This window comes from Ranitomeya variabilis, chromosome 1 (genome assembly GCF_051348905.1).
Source record: "Ranitomeya variabilis isolate aRanVar5 chromosome 1, aRanVar5.hap1, whole genome shotgun sequence".
Taxonomy (NCBI): domain Eukaryota; kingdom Metazoa; phylum Chordata; class Amphibia; order Anura; family Dendrobatidae; genus Ranitomeya; species Ranitomeya variabilis.
The window spans coordinates 912,330,296-912,350,034 of NC_135232.1; the positions used below are offsets into that span (position 1 = coordinate 912,330,296).

The 19,739-nt window shown below is 47.5% G+C and overlaps 1 non-coding gene and 55 pseudogenes across 1 annotated transcript; all 56 read right to left on the reverse strand.

The window, feature by feature from the left end:
• Positions 1–159: 159 nt before the first annotated feature.
• LOC143795292 (U2 spliceosomal RNA) lies at positions 160–333 on the reverse strand (annotated as a pseudogene).
• A 176-nt stretch (positions 334–509) lies between these two features.
• On the reverse strand, positions 510–683 carry LOC143794436 (U2 spliceosomal RNA; annotated as a pseudogene).
• Positions 684–859: 176 nt separating this feature from the next.
• On the reverse strand, positions 860–1,033 carry LOC143795293 (U2 spliceosomal RNA; annotated as a pseudogene).
• A 176-nt stretch (positions 1,034–1,209) lies between these two features.
• On the reverse strand, positions 1,210–1,383 carry LOC143795294 (U2 spliceosomal RNA; annotated as a pseudogene).
• Positions 1,384–1,559: 176 nt separating this feature from the next.
• LOC143794111 (U2 spliceosomal RNA) lies at positions 1,560–1,733 on the reverse strand (annotated as a pseudogene).
• Positions 1,734–1,909: 176 nt separating this feature from the next.
• LOC143795295 (U2 spliceosomal RNA) lies at positions 1,910–2,083 on the reverse strand (annotated as a pseudogene).
• Positions 2,084–2,259: 176 nt separating this feature from the next.
• Positions 2,260–2,433, reverse strand: LOC143796356 (U2 spliceosomal RNA; annotated as a pseudogene).
• Positions 2,434–2,609: 176 nt separating this feature from the next.
• On the reverse strand, positions 2,610–2,783 carry LOC143796357 (U2 spliceosomal RNA; annotated as a pseudogene).
• A 176-nt stretch (positions 2,784–2,959) lies between these two features.
• On the reverse strand, positions 2,960–3,133 carry LOC143797090 (U2 spliceosomal RNA; annotated as a pseudogene).
• Positions 3,134–3,309: 176 nt separating this feature from the next.
• LOC143795298 (U2 spliceosomal RNA) lies at positions 3,310–3,483 on the reverse strand (annotated as a pseudogene).
• Positions 3,484–3,659: 176 nt separating this feature from the next.
• LOC143795299 (U2 spliceosomal RNA) lies at positions 3,660–3,833 on the reverse strand (annotated as a pseudogene).
• A 176-nt stretch (positions 3,834–4,009) lies between these two features.
• LOC143794438 (U2 spliceosomal RNA) lies at positions 4,010–4,183 on the reverse strand (annotated as a pseudogene).
• A 176-nt stretch (positions 4,184–4,359) lies between these two features.
• LOC143795300 (U2 spliceosomal RNA) lies at positions 4,360–4,533 on the reverse strand (annotated as a pseudogene).
• Positions 4,534–4,709: 176 nt separating this feature from the next.
• LOC143795301 (U2 spliceosomal RNA) lies at positions 4,710–4,883 on the reverse strand (annotated as a pseudogene).
• Positions 4,884–5,059: 176 nt separating this feature from the next.
• LOC143794440 (U2 spliceosomal RNA) lies at positions 5,060–5,233 on the reverse strand (annotated as a pseudogene).
• Positions 5,234–5,409: 176 nt separating this feature from the next.
• On the reverse strand, positions 5,410–5,583 carry LOC143796358 (U2 spliceosomal RNA; annotated as a pseudogene).
• Positions 5,584–5,759: 176 nt separating this feature from the next.
• Positions 5,760–5,933, reverse strand: LOC143797231 (U2 spliceosomal RNA; annotated as a pseudogene).
• Positions 5,934–6,109: 176 nt separating this feature from the next.
• Positions 6,110–6,283, reverse strand: LOC143796829 (U2 spliceosomal RNA; annotated as a pseudogene).
• A 176-nt stretch (positions 6,284–6,459) lies between these two features.
• On the reverse strand, positions 6,460–6,633 carry LOC143796122 (U2 spliceosomal RNA; annotated as a pseudogene).
• Positions 6,634–6,809: 176 nt separating this feature from the next.
• On the reverse strand, positions 6,810–6,983 carry LOC143796359 (U2 spliceosomal RNA; annotated as a pseudogene).
• A 176-nt stretch (positions 6,984–7,159) lies between these two features.
• Positions 7,160–7,333, reverse strand: LOC143796245 (U2 spliceosomal RNA; annotated as a pseudogene).
• Positions 7,334–7,509: 176 nt separating this feature from the next.
• Positions 7,510–7,683, reverse strand: LOC143795302 (U2 spliceosomal RNA; annotated as a pseudogene).
• Positions 7,684–7,859: 176 nt separating this feature from the next.
• Positions 7,860–8,033, reverse strand: LOC143794441 (U2 spliceosomal RNA; annotated as a pseudogene).
• Positions 8,034–8,209: 176 nt separating this feature from the next.
• Positions 8,210–8,383, reverse strand: LOC143795303 (U2 spliceosomal RNA; annotated as a pseudogene).
• A 176-nt stretch (positions 8,384–8,559) lies between these two features.
• On the reverse strand, positions 8,560–8,733 carry LOC143797324 (U2 spliceosomal RNA; annotated as a pseudogene).
• Positions 8,734–8,909: 176 nt separating this feature from the next.
• LOC143796123 (U2 spliceosomal RNA) lies at positions 8,910–9,083 on the reverse strand (annotated as a pseudogene).
• A 176-nt stretch (positions 9,084–9,259) lies between these two features.
• Positions 9,260–9,433, reverse strand: LOC143796361 (U2 spliceosomal RNA; annotated as a pseudogene).
• Positions 9,434–9,609: 176 nt separating this feature from the next.
• LOC143795304 (U2 spliceosomal RNA) lies at positions 9,610–9,783 on the reverse strand (annotated as a pseudogene).
• Positions 9,784–9,959: 176 nt separating this feature from the next.
• Positions 9,960–10,133, reverse strand: LOC143794112 (U2 spliceosomal RNA; annotated as a pseudogene).
• Positions 10,134–10,309: 176 nt separating this feature from the next.
• On the reverse strand, positions 10,310–10,483 carry LOC143795305 (U2 spliceosomal RNA; annotated as a pseudogene).
• Positions 10,484–10,659: 176 nt separating this feature from the next.
• LOC143796362 (U2 spliceosomal RNA) lies at positions 10,660–10,833 on the reverse strand (annotated as a pseudogene).
• A 176-nt stretch (positions 10,834–11,009) lies between these two features.
• On the reverse strand, positions 11,010–11,183 carry LOC143797232 (U2 spliceosomal RNA; annotated as a pseudogene).
• A 176-nt stretch (positions 11,184–11,359) lies between these two features.
• On the reverse strand, positions 11,360–11,533 carry LOC143796830 (U2 spliceosomal RNA; annotated as a pseudogene).
• Positions 11,534–11,709: 176 nt separating this feature from the next.
• On the reverse strand, positions 11,710–11,883 carry LOC143795754 (U2 spliceosomal RNA; annotated as a pseudogene).
• A 168-nt stretch (positions 11,884–12,051) lies between these two features.
• On the reverse strand, positions 12,052–12,233 carry LOC143797299 (U2 spliceosomal RNA). Its single transcript, XR_013220450.1, has one exon. It is a non-coding gene; the product is annotated as a U2 spliceosomal RNA (small nuclear RNA).
• A 176-nt stretch (positions 12,234–12,409) lies between these two features.
• On the reverse strand, positions 12,410–12,583 carry LOC143795306 (U2 spliceosomal RNA; annotated as a pseudogene).
• A 176-nt stretch (positions 12,584–12,759) lies between these two features.
• LOC143796363 (U2 spliceosomal RNA) lies at positions 12,760–12,933 on the reverse strand (annotated as a pseudogene).
• A 176-nt stretch (positions 12,934–13,109) lies between these two features.
• Positions 13,110–13,283, reverse strand: LOC143795307 (U2 spliceosomal RNA; annotated as a pseudogene).
• Positions 13,284–13,459: 176 nt separating this feature from the next.
• LOC143795309 (U2 spliceosomal RNA) lies at positions 13,460–13,633 on the reverse strand (annotated as a pseudogene).
• A 176-nt stretch (positions 13,634–13,809) lies between these two features.
• LOC143796554 (U2 spliceosomal RNA) lies at positions 13,810–13,983 on the reverse strand (annotated as a pseudogene).
• A 176-nt stretch (positions 13,984–14,159) lies between these two features.
• LOC143794113 (U2 spliceosomal RNA) lies at positions 14,160–14,333 on the reverse strand (annotated as a pseudogene).
• Positions 14,334–14,509: 176 nt separating this feature from the next.
• On the reverse strand, positions 14,510–14,683 carry LOC143795310 (U2 spliceosomal RNA; annotated as a pseudogene).
• A 176-nt stretch (positions 14,684–14,859) lies between these two features.
• LOC143796364 (U2 spliceosomal RNA) lies at positions 14,860–15,033 on the reverse strand (annotated as a pseudogene).
• Positions 15,034–15,209: 176 nt separating this feature from the next.
• LOC143797233 (U2 spliceosomal RNA) lies at positions 15,210–15,383 on the reverse strand (annotated as a pseudogene).
• A 176-nt stretch (positions 15,384–15,559) lies between these two features.
• Positions 15,560–15,733, reverse strand: LOC143796831 (U2 spliceosomal RNA; annotated as a pseudogene).
• Positions 15,734–15,909: 176 nt separating this feature from the next.
• Positions 15,910–16,083, reverse strand: LOC143796365 (U2 spliceosomal RNA; annotated as a pseudogene).
• A 176-nt stretch (positions 16,084–16,259) lies between these two features.
• LOC143796366 (U2 spliceosomal RNA) lies at positions 16,260–16,433 on the reverse strand (annotated as a pseudogene).
• A 176-nt stretch (positions 16,434–16,609) lies between these two features.
• On the reverse strand, positions 16,610–16,783 carry LOC143797091 (U2 spliceosomal RNA; annotated as a pseudogene).
• Positions 16,784–16,959: 176 nt separating this feature from the next.
• On the reverse strand, positions 16,960–17,133 carry LOC143795311 (U2 spliceosomal RNA; annotated as a pseudogene).
• Positions 17,134–17,309: 176 nt separating this feature from the next.
• On the reverse strand, positions 17,310–17,483 carry LOC143795313 (U2 spliceosomal RNA; annotated as a pseudogene).
• Positions 17,484–17,659: 176 nt separating this feature from the next.
• LOC143794442 (U2 spliceosomal RNA) lies at positions 17,660–17,833 on the reverse strand (annotated as a pseudogene).
• A 176-nt stretch (positions 17,834–18,009) lies between these two features.
• Positions 18,010–18,183, reverse strand: LOC143795314 (U2 spliceosomal RNA; annotated as a pseudogene).
• A 176-nt stretch (positions 18,184–18,359) lies between these two features.
• LOC143795315 (U2 spliceosomal RNA) lies at positions 18,360–18,533 on the reverse strand (annotated as a pseudogene).
• A 176-nt stretch (positions 18,534–18,709) lies between these two features.
• On the reverse strand, positions 18,710–18,883 carry LOC143794114 (U2 spliceosomal RNA; annotated as a pseudogene).
• Positions 18,884–19,059: 176 nt separating this feature from the next.
• Positions 19,060–19,233, reverse strand: LOC143795316 (U2 spliceosomal RNA; annotated as a pseudogene).
• Positions 19,234–19,409: 176 nt separating this feature from the next.
• LOC143796367 (U2 spliceosomal RNA) lies at positions 19,410–19,583 on the reverse strand (annotated as a pseudogene).
• Positions 19,584–19,739: the final 156 nt, after the last annotated feature.

Here is a 19,739-nt window from a genome sequence, read left to right on the forward strand (position 1 = left end):
CACTTGGGCCGCACCAAGGCCTACAACCGACACCCACTGTGGAGAAGTAGCAAAAGATTGCCGCAGGGAAGACATTTCCAGAAACTCTGGATGATCTGTCGATGACAGTTCTGCGGTGTGCATGTGTTCAAGCTGTGCGCAACGCGTTTTGAATCTGCATAACCACACCCTCCATCCCCGTGAAGGTTCCGTGTGACAAAGCAAGCTCCATTTCCAGCTCCCTGTTCCAAAAATCCATTTAATATATGGTCCCCAAATAGGGGACGTATCAGATATTAAACTAATAAGAACAGACACTACGCTTGATCTTGAGCCATTTGGCCGAGAAGAGATGATCAGAAATGGTTTGCAACTTGGGCCGCACCAAGGCCTACAACCGACATCCACTGTGGAGACGTAACAAAAGATTGCCGCATGGAAGACATTTCCAGAAACTCTGGATGCTCTGTCGATGACAGTTCTGCGGTGTGCATGAGTTCAAGCTGTGCGCAACGCGTTTTGAATCTACATAACCACACCCTCCATCCCCGTGAAGGTTCCGTGCGACAAAGCAAGCTCCATTTCCAGCTCCCTGTTCCAAAAATCCATTTAATATATGGTCCCCAAATAGGGGACGTATCAGATATTAAACTAATAAGAACAGACACTACGCTTGATCTTGAGCCATTTGGCCGAGAAGAGATGATCAGAAATGGATTGCCACTTGGGCCGCACCAAGGCCTACAACCGACACCCACTGTGGAGACGTAACAAAAGATTGCCGCATGGAAGACATTTCCAGAAACTCTGGATGCTCTATCGGTGACAGTTCTGCGGTGTGCATGTGTTCAAGCTGTGCGCGACGCGTTTTGAATCTGCATAACCACACCCTCCATCCCCGTGAAGGTTCCGTGTGACAAAGCAAGCTCCATTTCCAGCTCCCTGTTCCAAAAATCCATTTAATATATGGTCCCCAAATAGGGGACGTATCAGATATTAAACTAATAAGAACAGACACTACGCTTGATCTTGAGCCATTTGGCCGAGAAGAGATGATCAGAAATGGTTTGCCACTTGGGCCGCACCAAGGCCTACAACCGACACCCACTGTGGAGAAGTAGCAAAAGATTGCCGCAGGGAAGACATTTCCAGAAACTCTGGATGATCTGTCGATGACAGTTCTGCGGTGTGCATGTGTTCAAGCTGTGCGCAACGCGTTTTGAATCTGCATAACCACACCCTCCATCCCCGTGAAGGTTCCGTGTGACAAAGCAAGCTCCATTTCCAGCTCCCTGTTCCAAAAATCCATTTAATATATGGTCCCCAAATAGGGGACGTATCAGATATTAAACTAATAAGAACAGACACTACGCTTGATCTTGAGCCATTTGGCCGAGAAGAGATGATCAGAAATGGTTTGCAACTTGGGCCGCACCAAGGCCTACAACCGACACCCACTGTGGAGACGTAACAAAAGATTGCCGCATGGAAGACATTTCCAGAAACTCTGGATGCTCTGTCGATGACAGTTCTGCGGTGTGCATGAGTTCAAGCTGTGCACAACGCGTTTTGAATCTACATAACCACACCCTCCATCCCCGTGAAGGTTCCGTGCGACAAAGCAAGCTCCATTTCCAGCTCCCTGTTCCAAAAATCCATTTAATATATGGTCCCCAAATAGGGGACGTATCAGATATTAAACTAATAAGAACAGACACTACGCTTGATCTTGAGCCAATTGGCCGAGAAGAGATGATCAGAAATGGTTTGCCACTTGGGCCGCACCAAGGCCTACAACCGACACCCACTGTGGAGACATAGCAAAAGATTGCCGCATGGAAGACATTTCCAGAAACTCTGGATGCTCTGTCGATGACTGTTCTGTGGTGTGCATGTGTTCAAGCTGTGCGCAACGCGTTTTGAATCTGCATAACCACACCCTCCATCCCCGTGAAGGTTCCGTGTGACAAAGCAAGCTCCATTTCCAGCTCCCTGTTCCAAAAATCCATTTAATATATGGTCCCCAAATAGGGGACGTATCAGATATTAAACTAATAAGAACAGACACTACGCTTGATCTTGAGCCATTTGGCCGAGAAGAGATGATCAGAAATGGTTTGCCACTTGGGCCGCACCAAGGCCTACAACCGACACCCACTGTGGAGACGTAGCAAAAGATTGCCGCAGGGAAGATATTTCCAGAAACTCTGGATGATCTGTCGATGACAGTTCTGCGGTGTGCATGTGTTCAAGCTGTGCGCAACGCGTTTTGAATCTGCATAACCACACCCTCCATCCCCGTGAAGGTTCCGTGTGACAAAGCAAGCTCCATTTCCAGCTCCCTGTTCCAAAAATCCATTTAATATATGGTCCCCAAATAGGGGATGTATCAGATATTAAACTAATAAGAACAGACACTACGCTTGATCTTGAGCCATTTGGCCGAGAAGAGATGATCAGAAATGGTTTTCCACTTGGGCTGCACCAAGGCCTACAACCGACACCCACTGTGGAGATGTAGCAAAAGATTGCCGCAGGGAAGACATTTCCAGAAACTCTGGATGATCTGTCGATGACAGTTCTGCGGTGTGCATGTGTTCAAGCTGTGCGCAACGCGTTTTGAATCTGCATAACCACACCCTCCATCCCCGTGAAGGTTCCGTGTGACAAAGCAAGCTCCATTTCCAGCTCCCTGTTCCAAAAATCCATTTAATATATGGTCCCCAAATAGGGGATGTATCAGATATTAAACTAATAAGAACAGACACTACGCTTGATCTTGAGCCATTTGGCCGAGAAGAGATGATCAGAAATGGTTTGCCACTTGGGCCGCACCAAGGCCTACAACCGACACCCACTGTGGAGATGTAGCAAAAGATTGCCGCAGGGAAGACATTTCCAGAAACTCTGGATGATCTGTCGATGACAGTTCTGCGGTGTGCATGTGTTCAAGCTGTGCGCAACGCGTTTTGAATCTGCATAACCACACCCTCCATCCCCGTGAAGGTTCCGTGTGACAAAGCAAGCTCCATTTCCAGCTCCCTGTTCCAAAAATCCATTTAATATATGGTCCCCAAATAGGGGACGTATCAGATATTAAACTAATAAGAACAGACACTACGCTTGATCTTGAGCCATTTGGCCGATAAGAGATGATCAGAAATGGTTTGCCACTTGGGCCGCACCAAGGCCTACAATCGACACCCACTGTGGAGATGTAGCAAAAGATTGCCGCAGGGAAGACTTTTCCAGAAACTCTGGATGCTCTATCGGTGACAGTTCTGCGGTGTGCATGTGTTCAAGCTGTGCGCAACGCGTTTTGAATCTGCATAACCACACCCTCCATCCCCGTGAAGGTTCCGTGTGACAAAGCAAGCTCCATTTCCAGCTCCCTGTTCCAAAAATCCATTTAATATATGGTCCCCAAATAGGGGACGTATCAGATATTAAACTAATAAGAACAGACACTACGCTTGATCTTGAGCCATTTGGCCGAGAAGAGATGATCAGAAATGGTTTGCCACTTGGGCCGCACCAAGGCCTACAACCGACACCCACTGTGGAGAAGTAGCAAAAGATTGCCGCAGGGAAGACATTTCCAGAAACTCTGGATGATCTGTCGATGACAGTTCTGCGGTGTGCATGTGTTCAAGCTGTGCGCAACGCGTTTTGAATCTGCATAACCACACCCTCCATCCCCGTGAAGGTTCCGTGTGACAAAGCAAGCTCCATTTCCAGCTCCCTGTTCCAAAAATCCATTTAATATATGGTCCCCAAATAGGGGACGTATCAGATATTAAACTAATAAGAACAGACACTACGCTTGATCTTGAGCCATTTGGCCGAGAAGAGATGATCAGAAATGGTTTGCAACTTGGGCCGCACCAAGGCCTACAACCGACATCCACTGTGGAGACGTAACAAAAGATTGCCGCATGGAAGACATTTCCAGAAACTCTGGATGCTCTGTCGATGACAGTTCTGCGGTGTGCATGAGTTCAAGCTGTGCGCAACGCGTTTTGAATCTACATAACCACACCCTCCATCCCCGTGAAGGTTCCGTGCGACAAAGCAAGCTCCATTTCCAGCTCCCTGTTCCAAAAATCCATTTAATATATGGTCCCCAAATAGGGGACGTATCAGATATTAAACTAATAAGAACAGACACTACGCTTGATCTTGAGCCATTTGGCCGAGAAGAGATGATCAGAAATGGATTGCCACTTGGGCCGCACCAAGGCCTACAACCGACACCCACTGTGGAGACGTAACAAAAGATTGCCGCATGGAAGACATTTCCAGAAACTCTGGATGCTCTATCGGTGACAGTTCTGCGGTGTGCATGTGTTCAAGCTGTGCGCGACGCGTTTTGAATCTGCATAACCACACCCTCCATCCCCGTGAAGGTTCCGTGTGACAAAGCAAGCTCCATTTCCAGCTCCCTGTTCCAAAAATCCATTTAATATATGGTCCCCAAATAGGGGACGTATCAGATATTAAACTAATAAGAACAGACACTACGCTTGATCTTGAGCCATTTGGCCGAGAAGAGATGATCAGAAATGGTTTGCCACTTGGGCCGCACCAAGGCCTACAACCGACACCCACTGTGGAGAAGTAGCAAAAGATTGCCGCAGGGAAGACATTTCCAGAAACTCTGGATGATCTGTCGATGACAGTTCTGCGGTGTGCATGTGTTCAAGCTGTGCGCAACGCGTTTTGAATCTGCATAACCACACCCTCCATCCCCGTGAAGGTTCCGTGTGACAAAGCAAGCTCCATTTCCAGCTCCCTGTTCCAAAAATCCATTTAATATATGGTCCCCAAATAGGGGACGTATCAGATATTAAACTAATAAGAACAGACACTACGCTTGATCTTGAGCCATTTGGCCGAGAAGAGATGATCAGAAATGGTTTGCAACTTGGGCCGCACCAAGGCCTACAACCGACACCCACTGTGGAGACGTAACAAAAGATTGCCGCATGGAAGACATTTCCAGAAACTCTGGATGCTCTGTCGATGACAGTTCTGCGGTGTGCATGAGTTCAAGCTGTGCACAACGCGTTTTGAATCTACATAACCACACCCTCCATCCCCGTGAAGGTTCCGTGCGACAAAGCAAGCTCCATTTCCAGCTCCCTGTTCCAAAAATCCATTTAATATATGGTCCCCAAATAGGGGACGTATCAGATATTAAACTAATAAGAACAGACACTACGCTTGATCTTGAGCCATTTGGCCGAGAAGAGATGATCAGAAATGGTTTGCCACTTGGGCCGCACCAAGGCCTACAACCGACACCCACTGTGGAGACGTAGCAAAAGATTGCCGCAGGGAAGATATTTCCAGAAACTCTGGATGATCTGTCGATGACAGTTCTGCGGTGTGCATGTGTTCAAGCTGTGCGCAACGCGTTTTGAATCTGCATAACCACACCCTCCATCCCCGTGAAGGTTCCGTGTGACAAAGCAAGCTCCATTTCCAGCTCCCTGTTCCAAAAATCCATTTAATATATGGTCCCCAAATAGGGGATGTATCAGATATTAAACTAATAAGAACAGACACTACGCTTGATCTTGAGCCATTTGGCCGAGAAGAGATGATCAGAAATGGTTTTCCACTTGGGCTGCACCAAGGCCTACAACCGACACCCACTGTGGAGATGTAGCAAAAGATTGCCGCAGGGAAGACATTTCCAGAAACTCTGGATGATCTGTCGATGACAGTTCTGCGGTGTGCATGTGTTCAAGCTGTGCGCAACGCGTTTTGAATCTGCATAACCACACCCTCCATCCCCGTGAAGGTTCCGTGTGACAAAGCAAGCTCCATTTCCAGCTCCCTGTTCCAAAAATCCATTTAATATATGGTCCCCAAATAGGGGATGTATCAGATATTAAACTAATCAGAACAGACACTACGCTTGATCTTGAGCCATTTGGCCGAGAAGAGATGATCAGAAATAGTTTGCCACTTGGGCCGCACCAAGGCCTACAACCGACACCCACTGTGGAGATGTAGCAAAAGATTGCCGCAGGGAAGACATTTCCAGAAACTCTGGATGCTCTGTCGATGACAGTTCTGCGGTGTGCATGTGTTCAAGCTGTGCGCAACGCGTTTTGAATCTGCATAACCACACCCTCCATCCCCGTGAAGGTTCCGTGTGACAAAGCAAGCTCCATTTCCAGCTCCCTGTTCCAAAAATCCATTTAATATATGGTCCCCAAATAGGGGACGTATCAGATATTAAACTAATAAGAACAGACACTACGCTTGATCTTGAGCTATGTGGCCAAGAAGAGATGATCAGAAATGGTTTGCCACTTGGGCCGCACCAAGGCCTACAACCGACACCCACTGTGGAGACGTAGCAAAAGATTGCCGCAGGGAAGACATTTCCAGAAACTCTGGATGATCTGTCGATGACAGTTCTGCGGTGTGCATGTGTTCAAGCTGTGCGCAACGCGTTTTGAATCTGCATAACCACACCCTCCATCCCCGTGAAGGTTCCGTGTGACAAAGCAAGCTCCATTTCCATCTCCCTGTTCCAAAAATCCATTTAATATATGGTCCCCAAATAGGGGATGTATCAGATATTAAACTAATAAGAACAGACACTACGCTTGATCTTGAGCCATTTGGCCGAGAAGAGATGATCAGAAATGGTTTGCCACTTGGGCCGCACCAAGGTCTATAACCGACACCCACTGTGGAGACGTAGCAAAAGATTGCCGCAGGGAAGACATTTCCAGAAACTCTGGATGCTCTATCGATGACAGTTCTGCGGTGTGCATGTGTTCAAGCTGTGCGCAACGCGTTTTGAATCTGCATAACCACACCCTCCATCCCCGTGAAGGTTCCGTGTGACAAAGCAAGCTCCATTTCCAGCTCCCTGTTCCAAAAATCCATTTAATATATGGTCCCCAAATAGGGGATGTATCAGATATTAAACTAATAAGAACAGACACTACGCTTGATCTTGAGCCATTTGGCCGAGAAGAGATGATCAGAAATGGTTTGCCACTTGGGCCGCACCAAGGCCTACAACCGACACCCACTGTGGAGACGTAGCAAAAGATTGCCGCAGGGAAGATATTTCCAGAAACTCTGGATGCTCTGTCGATGACAGTTCTGCGGTGTGCATGTGTTCAAGCTGTGCGCAACGCGTTTTGAATCTGCATAACCACACCCTCCATCCCCGTGAAGGTTCTGTGTGACAAAGCAAGCTCCATTTCCAGCTCCCTGTTCCAAAAATCCATTTAATATATGGTCCCCAAATAGGGGATGTATCAGATATTAAACTAATAAGAACAGACACTACGCTTGATCTTGAGCCATTTGGCCGAGAAGAGATGATCAGAAATGGTTTGCCACTTGGGCCGCACCAAGGCCTACAACCGACACCCACTGTGGAGATGTAGCAAAAGATTGCCGCAGGGAAGACATTTCCAGAAACTCTGGATGATCTGTCGATGACAGTTCTGCGGTGTGCATGTGTTCAAGCTGTGCGCAACGCGTTTTGAATCTGCATAACCACACCCTCCATCCCCGTGAAGGTTCCGTGTGACAAAGCAAGCTCCATTTCCAGCTCCCTGTTCCAAAAATCCATTTAATATATGGTCCCCAAATAGGGGACGTATCAGATATTAAACTAATAAGAACAGACACTACGCTTGATCTTGAGCCATTTGGCCGAGAAGAGATGATCAGAAATGGTTTGCAACTTGGGCCGCACCAAGGCCTACAACCGACATCCACTGTGGAGACGTAACAAAAGATTGCCGCATGGAAGACATTTCCAGAAACTCTGGATGCTCTGTCGATGACAGTTCTGCGGTGTGCATGAGTTCAAGCTGTGCGCAACGCGTTTTGAATCTACATAACCACACCCTCCATCCCCGTGAAGGTTCCGTGCGACAAAGCAAGCTCCATTTCCAGCTCCCTGTTCCAAAAATCCATTTAATATATGGTCCCCAAATAGGGGACGTATCAGATATTAAACTAATAAGAACAGACACTACGCTTGATCTTGAGCCATTTGGCCGAGAAGAGATGATCAGAAATGGATTGCCACTTGGGCCGCACCAAGGCCTACAACCGACACCCACTGTGGAGACGTAACAAAAGATTGCCGCATGGAAGACATTTCCAGAAACTCTGGATGCTCTATCGGTGACAGTTCTGCGGTGTGCATGTGTTCAAGCTGTGCGCGACGCGTTTTGAATCTGCATAACCACACCCTCCATCCCCGTGAAGGTTCCGTGTGACAAAGCAAGCTCCATTTCCAGCTCCCTGTTCCAAAAATCCATTTAATATATGGTCCCCAAATAGGGGACGTATCAGATATTAAACTAATAAGAACAGACACTACGCTTGATCTTGAGCCATTTGGCCGAGAAGAGATGATCAGAAATGGTTTGCCACTTGGGCCGCACCAAGGCCTACAACCGACACCCACTGTGGAGATGTAGCAAAAGATTGCCGCAGGGAAGACATTTCCAGAAACTCTGAATGCTCTGTCGATGACAGTTCTGCGGTGTGCATGTGTTCAAGCTGTGCGCAACGCGTTTTGAATCTGCATAACCACACCCTCCATCCCCGTGAAGGTTCCGTGTGACAAAGCAAGCTCCATTTCCAGCTCCCTGTTCCAAAAATCCATTTCATATATGGTCCCCAAATAGGGGACGTATCAGATACTAAACTAATAAGAACAGACACTACGCTTGATCTTGAGCTATGTGGCCAAGAAGAGATGATCAGAAATGGTTTGCCACTTAGGCCGCACCAAGGCCTACAACCGACACCCACTGTGGAGACGTAGCAAAAGATTGCCGCAGGGAAGACATTTCCAGAAACTCTGGATGATCTGTCGATGACAGTTCTGCGGTGTGCATGTGTTCAAGCTGTGCGCAACGCGTTTTGAATCTGCATAACCACACCCTCCATCCCCGTGAAGGTTCCGTGTGACAAAGCAAGCTCCATTTCCATCTCCCTGTTCCAAAAATCCATTTAATATATGGTCCCCAAATAGGGGATGTATCAGATATTAAACTAATAAGAACAGACACTACGCTTGATCTTGAGCCATTTGGCCGAGAAGAGATGATCAGAAATGGTTTGCCACTTGGGCCGCACCAAGGTCTACAACCGACACCCACTGTGGAGACGTAGCAAAAGATTGCCGCAGGGAAGACATTTCCAGAAACTCTGGATGATCTGTCGATGACAGTTCTGCGGTGTGCATGTGTTCAAGCTGTGCGCAACGCGTTTTGAATCTGCATAACCACACCCTCCATCCCCGTGAAGGTTCCGTGTGACAAAGCAAGCTCCATTTCCAGCTCCCTGTTCCAAAAATCCATTTAATATATGGTCCCCAAATAGGGGATGTATCAGATATTAAACTAATAAGAACAGACACTACGCTTGATCTTGAGCCATTTGGCCGAGAAGAGATGATCAGAAATGGTTTGCCACTTGGGCCGCACCAAGGCCTACAACCGACACCCACTGTGGAGACGTAGCAAAAGATTGCCGCAGGGAAGATATTTCCAGAAACTCTGGATGATCTGTCGATGACAGTTCTGCGGTGTGCATGTGTTCAAGCTGTGCGCAACGCGTTTTGAATCTGCATAACCACACCCTCCATCCCCGTGAAGGTTCCGTGTGACAAAGCAAGCTCCATTTCCAGCTCCCTGTTCCAAAAATCCATTTAATATATGGTCCCCAAATAGGGGACGTATCAGATATTAAACTAATAAGAACAGACACTACGCTTGATCTTGAGCCATTTGGCCGAGAAGAGATGATCAGAAATGGATTGCCACTTGGGCCGCACCAAGGCCTACAACCGACACCCACTGTGGAGACGTAGCAAAAGATTGCCGCATGGAAGACATTTCCAGAAACTCTGGATGCTCTGTCGATGACAGTTCTGCGGTGTGCATGAGTTCAAGCTGTGCGCAACGCGTTTTGAATCTACATAACCACACCCTCCATCCCCGTGAAGGTTCCGTGCGACAAAGCAAGCTCCATTTCCAGCTCCCTGTTCCAAAAATCCATTTAATATATGGTCCCCAAATAGGGGACGTATCAGATATTAAACTAATAAGAACAGACACTACGCTTGATCTTGAGCCAATTGGCCGAGAAGAGATGATCAGAAATGGTTTGCCACTTGGGCCGCACCAAGGCCTACAACTGACACCCACTGTGGAGACATAGCAAAAGATTGCCGCATGGAAGACATTTCCAGAAACTCTGGATGCTCTGTCGATGACTGTTCTGTGGTGTGCATGTGTTCAAGCTGTGCGCAACGCGTTTTGAATCTGCATAACCACACCCTCCATCCCCGTGAAGGTTCCGTGTGACAAAGCAAGCTCCATTTCCAGCTCCCTGTTCCAAAAATCCATTTAATATATGGTCCCCAAATAGGGGACGTATCAGATATTAAACTAATAAGAACAGACACTACGCTTGATCTTGAGCCATTTGGCCGAGAAGAGATGATCAGAAATGGTTTGCCACTTGGGCCGCACCAAGGCCTACAACCGACACCCACTGTGGAGACGTAGCAAAAGATTGCCGCAGGGAAGATATTTCCAGAAACTCTGGATGATCTGTCGATGACAGTTCTGCGGTGTGCATGTGTTCAAGCTGTGCGCAACGCGTTTTGAATCTGCATAACCACACCCTCCATCCCCGTGAAGGTTCCGTGTGACAAAGCAAGCTCCATTTCCAGCTCCCTGTTCCAAAAATCCATTTAATATATGGTCCCCAAATAGGGGATGTATCAGATATTAAACTAATAAGAACAGACACTACGCTTGATCTTGAGCCATTTGGCCGAGAAGAGATGATCAGAAATGGTTTTCCACTTGGGCTGCACCAAGGCCTACAACCGACACCCACTGTGGAGATGTAGCAAAAGATTGCCGCAGGGAAGACATTTCCAGAAACTCTGGATGATCTGTCGATGACAGTTCTGCGGTGTGCATGTGTTCAAGCTGTGCGCAACGCATTTTGAATCTGCATAACCACACCCTCCATCCCCGTGAAGGTTCCGTGTGACAAAGCAAGCTCCATTTCCAGCTCCCTGTTCCAAAAATCCATTTAATATATGGTCCCCAAATAGGGGATGTATCAGATATTAAACTAATCAGAACAGACACTACGCTTGATCTTGAGCCATTTGGCCGAGAAGAGATGATCAGAAATGGTTTGCCACTTGGGCCGCACCAAGGCCTACAACCGACACCCACTGTGGAGATGTAGCAAAAGATTGCCGCAGGGAAGACATTTCCAGAAACTCTGGATGCTCTGTCGATGACAGTTCTGCGGTGTGCATGTGTTCAAGCTGTGCGCAACGCGTTTTGAATCTGCATAACCACACCCTCCATCCCCGTGAAGGTTCCGTGTGACAAAGCAAGCTCCATTTCCAGCTCCCTGTTCCAAAAATCCATTTAATATATGGTCCCCAAATAGGGGACGTATCAGATATTAAACTAATAAGAACAGACACTACGCTTGATCTTGAGCTATGTGGCCAAGAAGAGATGATCAGAAATGGTTTGCCACTTGGGCCGCACCAAGGCCTACAACCGACACCCACTGTGGAGATGTAGCAAAAGATTGCCGCAGGGAAGACATTTCCAGAAACTCTGGATGATCTGTAGATGACAGTTCTGCGGTGTGCATGTGTTCAAGCTGTGCGCAACGCGTTTTGAATCTGCATAACCACACCCTCCATCCCCGTGAAGGTTCCGTGTGACAAAGCAAGCTCCATTTCCAGCTCCCTGTTCCAAAAATCCATTTAATATATGGTCCCCAAATAGGGGATGTATCAGATATTAAACTAATAAGAACAGACACTACGCTTGATCTTGAGCCAATTGGCCGAGAAGAGATGATCAGAAATGGATTGCCACTTGGGCCGCACCAAGGCCTACAACCGACACCCACTGTGGAGACATAGCAAAAGATTGCCGCATGGAAGACATTTCCAGAAACTCTGGATGCTCTGTCGATGACTGTTCTGTGGTGTGCATGTGTTCAAGCTGTGCGCAACGCGTTTTGAATCTGCATAACCACTCTCTCCATCCCCGTGAAGGTTCCGTGTGACAAAGCAAGCTCCATTTCCAGCTCCCTGTTCCAAAAATCCATTTAATATATGGTCCCCAAATAGGGGATGTATCAGATATTAAACTAATAAGAACAGACACTACGCTTGATCTTGAGCCATTTGGCCGATAAGAGATGATCAGAAATGGTTTGCCACTTGGGCCGCACAAAGGCCTACAACCGACACCCACTGTGGAGATGTAGCAAAAGATTGCCGCAGGGAAGACTTTTCCAGAAACTCTGGATGCTCTATCGGTGACAGTTCTGCGGTGTGCATGTGTTCAAGCTGTGCGCGACGCGTTTTGAATCTGCATAACCACACCCTCCATCCCCGTGAAGGTTCCGTGTGACAAAGCAAGCTCCATTTCCAGCTCCCTGTTCCAAAAATCCATTTAATATATGGTCCCCAAATAGGGGACGTATCAGATATTAAACTAATAAGAACAGACACTACGCTTGATCTTGAGCCATTTGGCCGAGAAGAGATGATCAGAAATGGTTTGCCACTTGGGCCGCACCAAGGCCTACAACCGACACCCACTGTGGAGAAGTAGCAAAAGATTGCCGCAGGGAAGACATTTCCAGAAACTCTGGATGATCTGTCGATGACAGTTCTGCGGTGTGCATGTGTTCAAGCTGTGCGCAACGCGTTTTGAATCTGCATAACCACACCCTCCATCCCCGTGAAGGTTCCGTGTGACAAAGCAAGCTCCATTTCCAGCTCCCTGTTCCAAAAATCCATTTAATATATGGTCCCCAAATAGGGGATGTATCAGATATTAAACTAATAAGAACAGACACTACGCTTGATCTTGAGCCATTTGGCCGAGAAGAGATGATCAGAAATGGTTTGCCACTTGGGCCGCACCAAGGCCTACAACCGACACCCACTGTGGAGACGTAGCAAAAGATTGCCGAAGGGAAGATATTTCCAGAAACTCTGGATGATCTGTCGATGACAGTTCTGCGGTGTGCATGTGTTCAAGCTGTGCGCAACGCGTTTTGAATCTGCATAACCACACCCTCCATCCCCGTGAAGGTTCCGTGTGACAAAGCAAGCTCCATTTCCAGCTCCCTGTTCCAAAAATCCATTTAATATATGGTCCCCAAATAGGGGACGTATCAGATATTAAACTAATAAGAACAGACACTACGCTTGATCTTGAGCCATTTGGCCGAGAAGAGATGATCAGAAATGGATTGCCACTTGGGCCGCACCAAGGCCTACAACCGACACCCACTGTGGAGACGTAACAAAAGATTGCCGCATGGAAGACATTTCCAGAAACTCTGGATGCTCTATCGGTGACAGTTCTGCGGTGTGCATGTGTTCAAGCTGTGCGCGACGCGTTTTGAATCTGCATAACCACACCCTCCATCCCCGTGAAGGTTCCGTGTGACAAAGCAAGCTCCATTTCCAGCTCCCTGTTCCAAAAATCCATTTAATATATGGTCCCCAAATAGGGGACGTATCAGATATTAAACTAATAAGAACAGACACTACGCTTGATCTTGAGCCATTTGGCCGAGAAGAGATGATCAGAAATGGTTTGCCACTTGGGCCGCACCAAGGCCTACAACCGACACCCACTGTGGAGAAGTAGCAAAAGATTGCCGCAGGGAAGACATTTCCAGAAACTCTGGATGATCTGTCGATGACAGTTCTGCGGTGTGCATGTGTTCAAGCTGTGCGCAACGCGTTTTGAATCTGCATAACCACACCCTCCATCCCCGTGAAGGTTCCGTGTGACAAAGCAAGCTCCATTTCCAGCTCCCTGTTCCAAAAATCCATTTAATATATGGTCCCCAAATAGGGGACGTATCAGATATTAAACTAATAAGAACAGACAATACGCTTGATCTTGAGCCATTTGGCCGAGAAGAGATGATCAGAAATGGTTTGCAACTTGGGCCGCACCAAGGCCTACAACCGACACCCACTGTGGAGACGTAACAAAAGATTGCCGCATGGAAGACATTTCCAGAAACTCTGGATGCTCTGTCGATGACAGTTCTGCGGTGTGCATGAGTTCAAGCTGTGCGCAACGCGTTTTGAATCTACATAACCACACCCTCCATCCCCGTGAAGGTTCCGTGCGACAAAGCAAGCTCCATTTCCAGCTCCCTGTTCCAAAAATCCATTTAATATATGGTCCCCAAATAGGGGACGTATCAGATATTAAACTAATAAGAACAGACACTACGCTTGATCTTGAGCCAATTGGCCGAGAAGAGATGATCAGAAATGGTTTGCCACTTGGGCCGCACCAAGGCCTACAACCGACACCCACTGTGGAGACATAGCAAAAGATTGCCGCATGGAAGACATTTCCAGAAACTCTGGATGCTCTGTCGATGACTGTTCTGTGGTGTGCATGTGTTCAAGCTGTGCGCAACGCGTTTTGAATCTGCATAACCACACCCTCCATCCCCGTGAAGGTTCCGTGTGACAAAGCAAGCTCCATTTCCAGCTCCCTGTTCCAAAAATCCATTTAATATATGGTCCCCAAATAGGGGACGTATCAGATATTAAACTAATAAGAACAGACACTACGCTTGATCTTGAGCCATTTGGCCGAGAAGAGATGATCAGAAATGGTTTGCCACTTGGGCCGCACCAAGGCCTACAACCGACACCCACTGTGGAGACGTAGCAAAAGATTGCCGCAGGGAAGATATTTCCAGAAACTCTGGATGATCTGTCGATGACAGTTCTGCGGTGTGCATGTGTTCAAGCTGTGCGCAACGCGTTTTGAATCTGCATAACCACACCCTCCATCCCCGTGAAGGTTCCGTGTGACAAAGCAAGCTCCATTTCCAGCTCCCTGTTCCAAAAATCCATTTAATATATGGTCCCCAAATAGGGGATGTATCAGATATTAAACTAATAAGAACAGACACTACGCTTGATCTTGAGCCATTTGGCCGAGAAGAGATGATCAGAAATGGTTTTCCACTTGGGCTGCACCAAGGCCTACAACCGACACCCACTGTGGAGATGTAGCAAAAGATTGCCGCAGGGAAGACATTTCCAGAAACTCTGGATGATCTGTCGATGACAGTTCTGCGGTGTGCATGTGTTCAAGCTGTGCGCAACGCGTTTTGAATCTGCATAACCACACCCTCCATCCCCGTGAAGGTTCCGTGTGACAAAGCAAGCTCCATTTCCAGCTCCCTGTTCCAAAAATCCATTTAATATATGGTCCCCAAATAGGGGATGTATCAGATATTAAACTAATCAGAACAGACACTACGCTTGATCTTGAGCCATTTGGCCGAGAAGAGATGATCAGAAATGGTTTGCCACTTGGGCCGCACCAAGGCCTACAACCGACACCCACTGTGGAGATGTAGCAAAAGATTGCCGCAGGGAAGACATTTCCAGAAACTCTGGATGCTCTGTCGATGACAGTTCTGCGGTGTGCATGTGTTCAAGCTGTGCGCAACGCGTTTTGAATCTGCATAACCACACCCTCCATCCCCGTGAAGGTTCCGTGTGACAAAGCAAGCTCCATTTCCAGCTCCCTGTTCCAAAAATCCATTTAATATATGGTCCCCAAATAGGGGACGTATCAGATATTAAACTAATAAGAACAGACACTACGCTTGATCTTGAGCTATGTGGCCAAGAAGAGATGATCAGAAATGGTTTGCCACTTGGGCCGCACCAAGGCCTACAACCGACACCCACTGTGGAGACGTAGCAAAAGATTGCCGCAGGGAAGACATTTCCAGAAACTCTGGATGCTCTATCGATGACAGTTCTGCGGTGTGCATGTGTTCAAGCTGTGCGCAACGCGTTTTGAATCTGCATAACCACACCCTCCATCCCCGTGAAGGTTCCGTGTGACAAAGCAAGCTCCATTTCCAGCTCCCTGTTCCAAAAATCCATTTAATATATGGTCCCCAAATAGGGGATGTATCAGATATTAAACTAATAAGAACAGACACTACGCTTGATCTTGAGCCATTTGGCCGAGAAGAGATGATCAGAAATGGTTTGCCACTTGGGCCGCACCAAGGCCTACAACCGACACCCACTGTGGAGACGTAGCAAAAGATTGCCGCAGGGAAGATATTTCCAGAAACTCTGGATGATCTGTCGATGACAGTTCTGCGGTGTGCATGTGTTCAAGCTGTGCGCAACGCGTTTTGAATCTGCATAACCACACCCTCCATCCCCGTGAAGGTTCCGTGTGACAAAGCAAGCTCCATTTCCAGCTCCCTGTTCCAAAAATCCATTTAATATATGGTCCCCAAATAGGGGATGTATCAGATATTAAACTAATAAGAACAGACACTACGCTTGATCTTGAGCCATTTGGCCGAGAAGAGATGATCAGAAATGGTTTGCCACTTGGGCCGCACCAAGGCCTACAACCGACACCCACTGTGGAGATGTAGCAAAAGATTGCCGCAGGGAAGACATTTCCAGAAACTCTGGATGATCTGTCGATGACAGTTCTGCGGTGTGCATGTGTTCAAGCTGTGCGCAACGCGTTTTGAATCTGCATAACCACACCCTCCATCCCCGTGAAGGTTCCGTGTGACAAAGCAAGCTCCATTTCCAGCTCCCTGTTCCAAAAATCCATTTAATATATGGTCCCCAAATAGGGGACGTATCAGATATTAAACTAATAAGAACAGACACTACGCTTGATCTTGAGCCATTTGGCCGATAAGAGATGATCAGAAATGGTTTGCCACTTGGGCCGCACCAAGGCCTACAATCGACACCCACTGTGGAGATGTAGCAAAAGATTGCCGCAGGGAAGACTTTTCCAGAAACTCTGGATGCTCTATCGGTGACAGTTCTGCGGTGTGCATGTGTTCAAGCTGTGCGCAACGCGTTTTGAATCTGCATAACCACACCCTCCATCCCCGTGAAGGTTCCGTGTGACAAAGCAAGCTCCATTTCCAGCTCCCTGTTCCAAAAATCCATTTAATATATGGTCCCCAAATAGGGGACGTATCAGATATTAAACTAATAAGAACAGACACTACGCTTGATCTTGAGCCATTTGGCCGAGAAGAGATGATCAGAAATGGTTTGCCACTTGGGCCGCACCAAGGCCTACAACCGACACCCACTGTGGAGAAGTAGCAAAAGATTGCCGCAGGGAAGACATTTCCAGAAACTCTGGATGATCTGTCGATGACAGTTCTGCGGTGTGCATGTGTTCAAGCTGTGCGCAACGCGTTTTGAATCTGCATAACCACACCCTCCATCCCCGTGAAGGTTCCGTGTGACAAAGCAAGCTCCATTTCCAGCTCCCTGTTCCAAAAATCCATTTAATATATGGTCCCCAAATAGGGGACGTATCAGATATTAAACTAATAAGAACAGACACTACGCTTGATCTTGAGCCATTTGGCCGAGAAGAGATGATCAGAAATGGTTTGCAACTTGGGCCGCACCAAGGCCTACAACCGACATCCACTGTGGAGACGTAACAAAAGATTGCCGCATGGAAGACATTTCCAGAAACTCTGGATGCTCTGTCGATGACAGTTCTGCGGTGTGCATGAGTTCAAGCTGTGCGCAACGCGTTTTGAATCTACATAACCACACCCTCCATCCCCGTGAAGGTTCCGTGCGACAAAGCAAGCTCCATTTCCAGCTCCCTGTTCCAAAAATCCATTTAATATATGGTCCCCAAATAGGGGACGTATCAGATATTAAACTAATAAGAACAGACACTACGCTTGATCTTGAGCCATTTGGCCGAGAAGAGATGATCAGAAATGGATTGCCACTTGGGCCGCACCAAGGCCTACAACCGACACCCACTGTGGAGACGTAACAAAAGATTGCCGCATGGAAGACATTTCCAGAAACTCTGGATGCTCTATCGGTGACAGTTCTGCGGTGTGCATGTGTTCAAGCTGTGCGCGACGCGTTTTGAATCTGCATAACCACACCCTCCATCCCCGTGAAGGTTCCGTGTGACAAAGCAAGCTCCATTTCCAGCTCCCTGTTCCAAAAATCCATTTAATATATGGTCCCCAAATAGGGGACGTATCAGATATTAAACTAATAAGAACAGACACTACGCTTGATCTTGAGCCATTTGGCCGAGAAGAGATGATCAGAAATGGTTTGCCACTTGGGCCGCACCAAGGCCTACAACCGACACCCACTGTGGAGAAGTAGCAAAAGATTGCCGCAGGGAAGACATTTCCAGAAACTCTGGATGATCTGTCGATGACAGTTCTGCGGTGTGCATGTGTTCAAGCTGTGCGCAACGCGTTTTGAATCTGCATAACCACACCCTCCATCCCCGTGAAGGTTCCGTGTGACAAAGCAAGCTCCATTTCCAGCTCCCTGTTCCAAAAATCCATTTAATATATGGTCCCCAAATAGGGGACGTATCAGATATTAAACTAATAAGAACAGACACTACGCTTGATCTTGAGCCATTTGGCCGAGAAGAGATGATCAGAAATGGTTTGCAACTTGGGCCGCACCAAGGCCTACAACCGACACCCACTGTGGAGACGTAACAAAAGATTGCCGCATGGAAGACATTTCCAGAAACTCTGGATGCTCTGTCGATGACAGTTCTGCGGTGTGCATGAGTTCAAGCTGTGCGCAACGCGTTTTGAATCTACATAACCACACCCTCCATCCCCGTGAAGGTTCCGTGCGACAAAGCAAGCTCCATTTCCAGCTCCCTGTTCCAAAAATCCATTTAATATATGGTCCCCAAATAGGGGACGTATCAGATATTAAACTAATAAGAACAGACACTACGCTTGATCTTGAGCCAATTGGCCGAGAAGAGATGATCAGAAATGGTTTGCCACTTGGGCCGCACCAAGGCCTACAACCGACACCCACTGTGGAGACATAGCAAAAGATTGCCGCATGGAAGACATTTCCAGAAACTCTGGATGCTCTGTCGATGACTGTTCTGTGGTGTGCATGTGTTCAAGCTGTGCGCAACGCGTTTTGAATCTGCATAACCACACCCTCCATCCCCGTGAAGGTTCCGTGTGACAAAGCAAGCTCCATTTCCAGCTCCCTGTTCCAAAAATCCATTTAATATATGGTCCCCAAATAGGGGACGTATCAGATATTAAACTAATAAGAACAGACACTACGCTTGATCTTGAGCCATTTGGCCGAGAAGAGATGATCAGAAATGGTTTGCCACTTGGGCCGCACCAAGGCCTACAACCGACACCCACTGTGGAGACGTAGCAAAAGATTGCCGCAGGGAAGATATTTCCAGAAACTCTGGATGATCTGTCGATGACAGTTCTGCGGTGTGCATGTGTTCAAGCTGTGCGCAACGCGTTTTGAATCTGCATAACCACACCCTCCATCCCCGTGAAGGTTCCGTGTGACAAAGCAAGCTCCATTTCCAGCTCCCTGTTCCAAAAATCCATTTAATATATGGTCCCCAAATAGGGGATGTATCAGATATTAAACTAATAAGAACAGACACTACGCTTGATCTTGAGCCATTTGGCCGAGAAGAGATGATCAGAAATGGTTTTCCACTTGGGCTGCACCAAGGCCTACAACCGACACCCACTGTGGAGATGTAGCAAAAGATTGCCGCAGGGAAGACATTTCCAGAAACTCTGGATGATCTGTCGATGACAGTTCTGCGGTGTGCATGTGTTCAAGCTGTGCG